The following is a 12,467-nucleotide window of genomic DNA, read 5'->3' as shown; positions in this document are numbered from 1 at the left end:
TTTTAGATTATTAAAATTACTTGCATCTGTTATGATCTTTAGCCATGATCCTTTTTATAGCTGACATTTTAAATTTATTTGTAATCTCATTTGCTGTTTTACTTGCATTTTGCTTTTTTTTTTTATTATCAAACGGCCTATTTCTAATTTGTAAGTCTACAGCCTCCTCTCTACTAAGATCTAGTTTGCATTTTTTATGGGCCTAAAAGAAACAGGGAAACTGCTAAAAATAAAAGAAAATACTCAAAGGTGATTTGAGTTCAACTGCTCAGTACTTTTTGAGTTACTATCTTTTCAACTCCAGGAAACTTCTAAGCTAAAAGCTGGCTTTGTGAACAAGTGAGGATGGTTCTGCTGATCTTTTATTCTCAAGAGAAACTTCTCCACAGTACAACCACCTATTAAAATGAGTTTTTAAATACTGTAGATGATGAAGTATTTTATCTTTTTTGGAACTTCTTTCCGTATCTGAAATATTTTAAGGATGCCAATAGGCATTTAGTAAATGTTAAATAATGGTCACCCGCAAATATTTTTCCATTATTTGCCTACTAAATTTCTCTGTGGTGTTTCGAACTCCGCACAAATTGAAGAAGCCTACCCTAAATTGGATGTTTCTTCTACCTAAAGCAGAACCAGACCCTTTCAATTTGATTCTAATTCACTGTGGGATATTGTCAGGAGAGCTTTCTTCTTCCATTCATATTTTTACTACTTTTCTGTATGGTGGTGAATTAAAGGTAATTCCAGGAAAAACAAGACATGATTCCACTGTCCAGGAACTTGAAATTGACTAGAAGCTTTAAAAAAAGAGGAAAGGGTGCCTGGGTGGCTCAGTTGGTTAAGCGTCCGACTTCAGCCCAAGTCATGAACCTGAACTTTGTGGGTTTGAGCCCTGTGTTGGGGTCTGGTCTGACGGCTCAGAGCCTGGAGCCTGCTTCAGATCCTGTGTCTTTCTCTCTCTCTGTACCTCCCCTGCTTGCACTCTGTCTCTCTGTCTCCTCAAAATAAATAAATATTTTTTAAAAAAAATAGATGGAACTCAATAATATAAATTATGTCTCAAAATATAGGTTGGGAATTAAGTCAGGGAAAGATCACTTTTTAAAAGTATTTTTTGGTATAGATTGTGTGAGTGATGTCTTCATATGCAAAGGAAATGAAAAAATAATGAAATTGAGCAAGCATAGGGATTCTTTGGAGGGACAGAGAATTTGTCTGGAATGTTTAATTAACTGAGGATGTTGTAGATGATAAGGCTGGAAGGATGGTTTAGGGTCATTTTATGGGGAATTTAGGAAGCCAGGCTTAGAGGTTTAATATGCTAGGACAAGCAAAGGAATCAGAACAGAGTAGCATGGACAAATAGATGCATTAAGTATTTAGCAGTGCTCGCTTTGGCAGCACACGTACTAAAACTGGAACAAGACGGAGAATATTAGCAAAGCCTCTGTGCAAGGATGATACCCAAGTTTGTGAAGCATTCCATACTTTTCATCATAAGAAACATAATCAGTGACTGTAATAGTGTTGTATGGTGGCAGATGATAGCTACATTTGTGGTGAACATAGCGTAAGGTATAGAGTTGTTGAATCACTATGTTGTACACCTGAAATGAATGTAACATTGTGTGCCAATTATACTCAAATAAAAAGATTTAAAAAAGAGAAAATTTGGCAACAATGTGTCAGCAAGGTGGGGTCAGAGAGACTCTTGAATTGGAGGGCCAGTGGGAAGGTGTTCACGTAGGTAGGAACTAATGAGCTTTGAGTCAGAATAACGGAAATGTGTTCTGAAGACAGTGGTTACCGGGGTTATCTATAGGATTGGCCATGTTTTGTCTGGGTGACATAGTGAAAGGAAGAAGCAGGAATGAATTGAAAAAAAAATTGTTTTTTTATGTGTGTGTGACCAAGAGAACAGTGAAGTTGTTAAATAAGAGTTAGAAAAAGGAGGAGGAGGAGGAGGAGGTGGAAGAGGAGGAGGAGATTTAGAAAAGATAGGATGATCATTTTAGTTTGTATATATCAAAGAGAATTCCAGCAGGTTTCGGATATAGATTTAGAAGCTATATATATAAATAGTTGAAAGCCTAGGAAATTACAAGATCTTTCAGGGATAGAAAGTAAACAAACAAGCAAACAAAAAAAGCTTCAAAAAGAAAACAAAGTAGGTATGTATTCTTGGAATTGAAATACATTGTGGTAAGAACTATGATAAAGATAAAAGAAGGTTCCATAGACATCTATCAGGGTCTTTTAGAGTGAGGAAAAGCTTCCCAATGAAGGGAAGGCTAAGTGGTATCTGAAACATAATTACGGGTTCAGAATGAGAGCGGGTGAAAGAATGCTTTGTGGATTCAGGCCAAAGAGGCTCCTTGACTTATAATTATGTTTTAGAATGTCTTGAAAAACTCTGACTTTGTTTAATTAAAAACATACCTAAATTGTCTTGCCTTTAAATTTATCTGGATTTTCTGGGTAATACACAGAGAATGTAGTTAATAATTCCTACTATATTAGCTATATGCCAAAGTTTGGACCTGTGTTTTAGAGCCTTAAATCCTGCCTTCTAAAAACCTTTTCTTGAAATATATGCTACATCTGAAAATTTCCTCCATATCCATATAGTTTTTCTCCCATTTAATGTTTGCCATGCTCTTTGATAATTTTCATTGTAATTTTTCTTAACATACTAAGACACATATCTGCCTTCATTTTTATTAGCTTTTATAGCATCACTGGAAACTTGTATATTTTGAAAATTAGCTAAGGATTTAAAATTATTTTATAGTTCTATGAACAGTTAAAAATACAGTTTAGGGTTTTTGTAAGGGTAACAATAATACCAATACCAGTAATGTCAAGTAGTAGTCATACTAATACTATTACAAATGTTAATACAAATGTATTAATGAGTGTTAACTATATTGCAGAACTGCTTGTTCAGTATAGTAATCTAACGAGTCATATGCGGCTACTGAGTACTTGAAATGGAGCTTAAATTGAGATGTACTCTAAGTACAAAATATGCATTAGATATAAAGGATGTTGCATTTCTATTGGACAGCATTGTTCTAGGGAATGCTAATAGATGCTTTTAACTTAAAAATTTTTTTTAATGTTTTATTTATTCCTGAGAGAGGGAGAGAGAGACAGCGTGAGCAAGGGAGGGTCAGAGAGAGAGAGAGAGAGATAGAATCTGAAGATAGGCTCTAGGCTCTGAGCTGGTTGTCAGCACAGAGCCCAATGCAGGGCTCGAACCCACAAACTGTGAGATCATGACCTGAGCTGAAGTTGGACACTTAACTCACTGAGCCACCCAGATGCCCCTTTTAACTGTTTTTTAAGCTCTACAAATACCCCTTTGGGGGACAGATATTATTATTATTCCCATGATATATATGAAAAAAAAAAACAGGTCCTATTACAGTTAATCAGTAGTGGAGAAGCCATCTATTCACTCTAGCTTAAACGGACAACTGGCTTTCAAACAGAAGATAGAAGTTGTTGTTAGGGTAGAAGCACTCATTTGAGAATTTGCTTCTGTCTTTGCTTTGATAGTAACTTTTCTATTTCAAAAAAATGTTTTTACATTTATTTTTGAGAGGGGGAGAGGGAGGGAGCAAGGAAGAGGCAGAGAGAGAGGGAGACACAGAATCCAAAGCAGGCTCCAGATTCTGCTGTTAGCATAGAGCCTGATGCAGGGCTGAAACCCACGAACTGTTCAAACCCACAAACCATGAGATCATGACCTGAGCCAAAGTCAGACACCTAACAGACTGAGCCACCCAGGCGCCCCATAACTTTTCTATTTCATATATGATACCTGAAGTTGGCTTCATTTTCCATGTCAGTTTTAAAGGCACAGAACCTTTCACATAGGTGCACACTATCCAAGTGTATTACGTATGCCAAAACGTATAATATACACCACAATATGCAATGTACATCCAATTAGGTTCAAATACAAGGCTAAACAACTTACTTAGACCTGGAAGTTGTTGCAGAGACTAAATGAAGGGCCTCGCTTAAATTCTGCCCCAGCTGTATGCTGATTGTTATAATCTAGCTTTTATGTGTAGACTAGGGTATTGTTAATATCTTTGTGATCCATTGGGATAAAACTTGGTACCAATTGGATTTCTAGCCTCTTCCAGTTTCTAAGTGGAGCTTAGAGTCCTCATGCTCAATGGGTCCCTCGGTGGTACTTCTTTGTAATGAATTATAGAAAGCTCCTTTGGGTTGGGGCGCCTGGGTGGCTTAGTCGGTTAAGTGTCCGACTTTCGCTTAGGTCATGATCTCACGGTTCGTGGGTTCGAGCCCCATGTCAGGCTCTGTGCTGATTGCCAGCTCAGAGCCTGGAGCCTGTTTCAGTCTGTGACTCCCTCTCTCTCTGACCCTCCCCTGCTCACGCTGTCTCTCTCTCTCTCTCTCCTAGAAATAAATAAAACATTAAAAAAAATTAAAAAAAAAAAAAAAGAAAGCTTCTTTGGGTCTAACTTTGATAGTGGTTCTGCCCCTGCATGGAGATGAGTCTCAGAAAAATCACACTTCAAATTTTTATGAAGCCACTTCTTTAATTTCTTCTTTAGTTAAATGTTATTATGTTGTATTTGTCCCCGAAGATGGAAGAATTTGAAAAATACTCTTTAAAGAATTCTTATTCTTTTCTGTTCACTCACCCTCAAGCTCCTAATAATAGCCACTCTTGTATCCAGATCCTGAGAGACTATGCCTTCTTTGCCCATGTCCCACATTTACTTTTTTGAAGAGCACCCTGATATTTGGTGAATCGTCAGTCTACTCCTGTATTATTAATATCACTATATGCAGTTGTACATTGTGTACTGGCACTGTACTATATCCCTGGTGGTCAGAATGAACCAGTTTTTAATATTTCAGACTTAATAGGAGGTGTTTTGCAACTCCTCTTGGGGAGTGTTGTTCTATTGATGGCAGTTCCATCCTAAGGCACATTTATTTTAAATGTTAATATTATAACATAAAAGAGACATGATGCTTTGTTAAAATTTTATTTGAAGTACCTTAGGAAGTATTAAAATATTTCCCATTGTTTTTTCTTGGGATACTCATATTTCCTCAGTTAACCATGCACTGTTGATAATTATTAAGTTTTAGCAATTGTTTATAATATTTCTAGAATAATTTATGTAATAACCATTTCTAGTGTCACTTATGCAAAGTACTGTTTTACATGCATTAGAAAATATTAATTCATTAATGCTATGATTAAAAGTGTAAATATGTATATCCTGGTGACTTTAATGAATCATTAGTAAGTACATTCTTAGATATAAATCTACTTTAAGTTATCTTAGTTATATTTTTGTTGATTAAAAAGCATGTAGAAAAGCATGATGCAGCACTAATATTGACTATGTTTGAAGATACAAGTTTTTATGAGAATGATAGCTATCATTTATCCTTGAAACATCTACCTATCTGTTCATATATTTATTCATTTATTGATTGATTAATAATTTAGAATACTTTTTTACTTCAAAAGGGTTTTTAATAGTTTTGGTGTTTGAATATATGTAAAAGAATAAATAACTTAAGCAATTGACAAGCATGATCAGAAATAATTTAAAAGAATAAAAATATTTGTGCTGGAAGCCATGGGGAAATAGTCATAATAACACCTAAACCCTCTATTTTTCTATTCTCCTCCTCACCACAAAATGGAAGGAACATGGGATGAATCATAATTTTTGTATGATAAAAATTCAAATGAGTTTGTCTGGAAAGTCATTTTTTTTTCTTTGTGCTAAAGCCTAGGGAAATATTTTTTTGATGGTCTCTTAGATAAGGATGCCAAGGAAAAACATATTTCCACCGTGAGAATTAGAATCTTCTAATGATATTACATGGTAACTTCTCAAAACACCTTTCTGCTGGTAACCATGCTAACATAATCCAGGCACATTGTTTCACTACATGTGATTTAATAAATACAAAACACACAGAACACCTAAAAATTAGTCAGAACACAAATCCTATAGGTTCTCACATTTTCAAACTTAGGCACTCTCTTACTTATCACTGTTTTTCCAGCACCAGAACAGGTGTGACACATTAGAAAGTATTTGATACATATTTTGTAAATGAATTAATAAATGCATGAATTAACTTAACACCAATTGGTATTTTCATTCAGACAAAGGACCATAGGCCCTTAGGGATACACAGAGCAATGTCCTATAACATATTTTTAAGTTCTATGATGATTTTATGAAACTATTTTTCAAGTTTTTTCTAATTATAGATAAAGTCATAGTCAGCCAGGAGGCTATGCAGTGGGGTTATATTTTGACTAAGGCTCTTTCCTCAGTTTTCCAGCACCAGAGAACTGATCTGTCATAATTTTATCCAGGAGGGTTCAGTTTCAGGCTGGTCAAATTTATAGGAGATGAATTTATAAATCAAAAATGCCAATTTATTGATTTATAAGTGATATATCTTTAACTGATAAATCAGAATCATTGAGGGCAGAGAAGAGAGTTTCATATAAACTCTCTGGGGAAAGAGTTTCATATAAATTATAAATTAGAAGATTGCGTGATGAAGGCATAAAATGATTTTGGGTGCTCATGAAGGTACGTCCATCTGGGTTATGGTAACCAAATGGATTACTTTAAAGGCATTTTTGTGTAAGGAGCCACCCCAGTCCATTAGCCGATTGATGTTTCTAGTTAAGGGATGATGTAACACAGATGTAGCAGACAATAACAGGTGGTCCATTAAAAAGCAGTTTTATGGTAGAATAAGTGAAAAAAACTGTGACGTATAAACTCCTCTTGGAGGCTCTCAATTGATTATAGGAATCCTTTCATGAAGAAATTTGTTTCACTTAGTTTACTATCTAATGAATTTAATCATCTAATGAATCTAAACTTGGAACAGTTTTTATTGACCAACCCATGAACATTTATTAAAAAAATATGGAGCAATGAGTGTGACAGACACGTTTCAAGACACCAGGGCACACAGTTGCGAATTAGACCAACATGTTCTTCAGTTTCCCAGCACTAACAATGTAGTGAGATGGGAGTGGGGTTGGCTCGATAGGCAATAGAGAAGGAAGAAATAAAAAGAAATCATGTTTTGAGATATGTGTTATAATACAATTAAACAAGATACTGAGGTCCTGAATCACAGGAAAAAACCTGCTAGATGGTGGCAGGTGGACTATGTCTGTGAGGAAGTGAGGTAGAGCTGTATGGTGTATCAACTCTAGAGGCTGGGAAGGAGCCAGCCACGCAAAGTAAAGAGGGTTCAGGCAGAGAGAATATCTTGTGCAATTGAAGGATGTTTAATGAATACGATCTCAGAAAATACTGCTCTTTGTGAATGCAAAACTAGTTGGACTTCCTTATTGATAGTCCTGTGGGGCAGAGTTAAATTTCAGCTGAACAAATTCAGAGCTCCCCTCCCCGCCCCGAAGGACCTGAAAAAGATAATTTTTGGGGAAAACAATGTTTCTGCTGCATCTCTTCCTTCTAAATAAGAATAAAAGGGGTTCCTTCCTAGATTCCCCGTTAAGAGAATTTGTCCTGACTTTTGTGCCTAGTTTTTGCCTAGATGTGCATCTCTCCCAAATGCAGGGTTCTCCCCTGGGTTGTGGTCACTGGTGAAGATGCTCTAGTTTTGGTGTCTAAGTTTTCCTTCTTCTCTAAACCCTTCTTTCTCCCCTAATGTGATTTTTTTCCCTCTTGTCCTGTGCAAGTTGTTGTTGCTGCTGCTGTTATTATTATTATTATTATTGCTCCAAATGTTAGTAATAATACAACCTTCTTACATGGATGCAAGTAATGTTATTGTAATGTGTTATTTGGTGATAGTAAATGACATTTCATTATTGTGACCTGGCTTCATTGCATGTTCCTGCCTTGCCAGTCCTATGCTGTGACTCTTGGGTCAGGTTACCCTGTCATCTTGCAATGCAACCCAAAGGACCCGGATGGCCAAATGGAGTGTGGCCCTGTTCTCCCCTAATGACTTCAAAAGCTAAAATGCTCTAGCTTTAGAATTCATTTGAAAAACCTCACTGATACCCCAAAGAAAATAGTCTCTCACCTTTCAACTGGACTCTCAGCTTCTTTAGTCACTAGCAATCACGAACTGATGGACTGACCTTCTGCAGTTCAAAGTTCAAGCTACGGCAGAAATGAGAAAGACCATTTTGGCGGGGGGCGGGGAGGGAAAACAGATGGTACAATGAAAATCTAGAGGTTTGCCTTCAGGTGAAGTTTAGTTTTGCTCTTTTAAATGGTATCAGAGGAAAGGGAATCTAGCAATGGAAAGAAAGCTCTGGAGAAGCAAAACTAACCTTGTTGAGAGAGACAGACAAGCTTCCCCCATCCCCCAAAGATTTATGAGTAATCTTTTTTTTTTCTGTTTTTGCATATAGGAAATACCCTTCCTCTGGTGATACGGGCCGAATTCAGTAAGCTTAACTGTAGTATGTTTACAAAACCAACCCTAAAACTGGTTTCAGTTGTTAAGAAGGTGGGCATCTTTTCCTCTAACACTTATTTTTCATAACGACTTTAGACAGAATTTCTGTTTGCAATTGCTACTAAATTAATGGCTATTATTTTTGTTAATTATACAAATATAATTTAAAAATTTGACTTGGAATGCACATGTATAAACACACACACACACACACACAAATACAACACTCCCATAATTTTAAGTGCCAATTGCTGTTTCCACACCTTTACCTGTTTTAAACATTTAACACACCTAAACATGCAAGAAAGTGGGGTGGAGAGACACATATAACTTTCTCACAGATCAGGTGCCTAGGTCTTAGTCCACTTGGATTGGGTATTGCTTTTCCCAATATGCAACTTAGTTCAATAACCCTTTGGGGCTGCTTATTTTGGTTCTAGCATGGCAACCTTATAAAGATATGGTTTCAGCTAATTTCTTTCTGTTCTGTGCACTGAAACCATTGAGCTCCTCTACACTGAGCTCAAACACTGAGGAGAACATTAGCTGGGACATTGTGCTCCCCAACATCATTGTGCCCCCCAACATCATTGTGCCCATTTTGGAAGGAACTCAAATCAGTATCCCCAACAGTTTTTTAAAAATCCTTATGGCAAACAACAGGTTACAAAAGTGTCCCTTACGTTTTGGATGAGAGCTTTATAATTGATACATCAGGAGGTGTCTTCAGAAAGGGAAGATCACTTTGTAATGTGACACTGGATTACAAAGTAGACTGGCATCTTCGTTTAATCTTCTCAGTTGTATAGTAATTTTTCTCATCTTCAGTTTGTGGTTTCCAAGTCAATTGCCTTAGGAGGCTAGGGGGTAGAGAGAGAGAGAGAGAGAGACGGAGAGAGAGAGAGAGGTAGGGACCAGGGCAGCCCAACAGAAATGGTGGCCCCTGCAGCTGACCTGATGTGTGCATGCAGTAGCTGGGGAAGGCAGCTCAGGTTGGCTTGTGCGGGAATGTGATTACTGAGTGCTGGATACCACACTTTCAAAGGGAAACGGAAAACTCAAAATTTCACAAGAAATCCCCATATTTTTAAATACTAGTAACTCACTTATTTTTGTTGTTATTGATTTTAACCGAGTTGGAAAAAAAAAGTAGGTCATTGACTGCTAGTGTATAGTCTCTTAAGTAGAGAGTAGAGATTACTGAACTTGCTCCTAGATTTAGTGATTGTTAATATTTTTATTTTGAGACTTGTCCACCACCATGGAATCCTTAATTTTAAAGGTATTTCTGAATTTTTTAAAAAATATTTTTATTTATTTCTAGGAGAGAGAGAGATAGACAGCGTGAGCAGGGTAGGGTCAGAGAGAGAGGGGGACACAGAATCCAAAGCAGGCTCCAGGCTCTGAGCTGGCAGTCAGCACAGAGCCCGACGTGGGGCTCGAACCCACCAACAGCAAGATCATGACCTAAGCGAAAGTCGGACGCTCAACCAACTAAGCCACCCAGGCACCCCCTGAATTTTTTTTAAATGAAAAAGTCTAGTAGCTTTAATCAGGAAATGCAGGGAAGCTTAAAATCAGACAATAGAATTAAATAGCCATTTTTGGACAACGAAAACCTTTCTATGAAACTTATGTTCAAATTGCATTGTTTATTCATTCATTCATGGAGAATTTAGTATTGAGGCTCATGGGCGACCTTGATAGGAGCCTTGTAATGGAAATCAAGAGCCATGATAGCCTCCTCACATGTAAATGATGCTAAGGTGACCTTTATTCAGATCATACACATTGACTTTAAAATGGAATCTTAGGGTACCTGTGTGGCTCAGTGGGTCAAGCTTCTGATTCTTGATGTCAGTTTAGGTTCTGGTCTCACAGTTTGTGAGTTCAAGCCCCACCTCAGGCTTTGCACTGACAGTACTGAGCCTGCTTGGGATTGTCTCTCCGTCTCTCTGCCCCTACTCTGCCTGCTGTCTCTTTCTTTCTCTCTGTGTCTCTCTCTTAAAATAAATAAACTTTAAAATAAAAAAATAAAATGGAACCTCAATATGTATTTAAATACTGATGTTCAGGAGAATCGTTGTCTGAATTATGTGAAAAGGCTAAATATGGTAAAATTATAGAAAGTTACTATCAAAGAGTAAACATTAACAAATATGTATCAAGGGAATCTTTAAACTATAGGACTTAAATGTTTATTTTAATTTATACATTGTTTTATTTATGTATTTTTGTGAGATCTCTAATAAGGAAAGCAGGGTTTTTGGATCCTTGGGAGCTTTTATATATGTTTCCAATTAAGATAGTGCATGTTCCTTGCCTTGTTTAGTCTATGATACATAGTTTCCTAGACATGTATGTTGTACCAAATATTTTTATCTTTAAATATTGCTAACCCAAAATAAAGGACATATAGATTATTTATATTTGGCTAATTACAATTAATAAACTATCACTTTTACCATTCACATTTGCCAGTAAACTATTAGCATGAAAATATCCGAGGTATAGGGGCACCTGGGTGATTCAGTTGGTTAAGTGTCTGACTTCCGCTCAGGTCATGATCTCACAGTTTGTGAGTTCAAACCCCATATCGGACTCGGGGCTAACAGGCCAGAGCCTGGAGCCTACTTCAAATTCTGTGTCTCACTCTCTTTCTCTCCCACCCCTGCACACACTCTGTCTCTCTCGAAACTAAATAAATATTAAAAGAAAACTTATTTGAAAATATCCCAGGTTTATAAGAAATACACTTTTCTGTTATAAAAGAAGAAACCCTTGCATTAAAAAATTTTTTCTGAATATTACTGATTTTTAATTATTTTCAGCAACTGTATTAATGCTGATAAGGAAATCCTGAGCTTCTATTAATACACACTCTTCTGAAGCCAAAAGAAATGGGATATATGTGAGAGTGAATTTCAATCCACAGTTTCAATAAAGTGATGGATACTCTATTAATGGCCTTCTTTTCCTCTTATAATTTTTCTGCAGCAAGGTGCTAGATGATCTTGCATATACTTGGTAGTAATTAGTTTCATTTACATGTCTTTTTCTGAGAAGATGAAATGATTAAATTGAAAAGTATTTTTATAAGGGTTCAAATCACCTAAAAGCAAATCTTTAGTCAATTATGATAGATTTCATGACAATCTGCTATATGCCAGTAGTTGTGTTTATAGTTCATATAAAATAATGATTAACGTCTATAATTTGAGGCACTTCTTTTCATGAGATGATTCAAAATTGAATTATCAGTGCATAAGGTTGTATTTAACATTTTCCTGTCTTAGGCAGTAAAAATATATTTGAACTCTTAAGTTTCAAGTTCTAAACCAAGTAAATTGAAACTAAATGTAAAAGAAATAATAAGTAATGGTAGAAATTTGGAGTAGCTTGAAGGGCATGTGGCCTGTTGAAAAACTAATGTTGGATTTGTGAAGATTAATGATAGGGAAGAATTTGAATCTCTGTGCAGCACAAATATCTATCATCTTATATGTATTATTAAAACATTGTTTTCTTTATTTCATTAGAATTAGAACATTAGAATTGAGATATATTTAGTGCTTTATTCTTTGGGTAAGGGGTTACCTTATATTACCCAAAATCATTCTGGGTTTGCTTGTATTTGTGTAACATTTTAAAGACATCAAGCTCTTTCATAATTATGACATTTGGTTCTCACACATCACCAATTTGAAATATGTAGAGAATCTATTTGTATTCTCACTTTATAAATGAAGAATTTGATTCAGAACAAGTGCATACAGCTATTAGTTAGTGAGTCAAGGCTTGAACCCATGCTTTTGGATTCCAAGTTCCATTGTTTTTCAGGGGGTTTAAAGGCCTTGCTCAATAATAGATGCAAGAGCATTCTATTATTAGATAAGATTGGGATCCAGCCCAAGTCTTTTGACAATAAATTCTAAACTTTTTCCCCTCTATCTTATGCTTATTTTGGTATGCTCCTATAAGACGAA

General features: G+C 36.1%; 1 non-coding gene across 1 annotated transcript; it reads left to right on the top strand.

The window, feature by feature from the left end:
- Positions 1-1,388: 1,388 nt before the first annotated feature.
- LOC144240295 (U6 spliceosomal RNA) lies at positions 1,389-1,495 on the top strand. The gene has a single exon (XR_013337668.1). It is a non-coding gene; the product is annotated as a U6 spliceosomal RNA (small nuclear RNA).
- Positions 1,496-12,467: the final 10,972 nt, after the last annotated feature.

The sequence above is a fragment of the Crocuta crocuta genome, unplaced genomic scaffold (genome assembly GCF_008692635.1).
Source record: "Crocuta crocuta isolate KB4526 unplaced genomic scaffold, BGI_CrCroc_1.0 scaffold176, whole genome shotgun sequence".
Lineage (NCBI taxonomy): Eukaryota > Metazoa > Chordata > Mammalia > Carnivora > Hyaenidae > Crocuta > Crocuta crocuta.
This window is presented reverse-complemented; position numbering and strand designations above follow the sequence as displayed.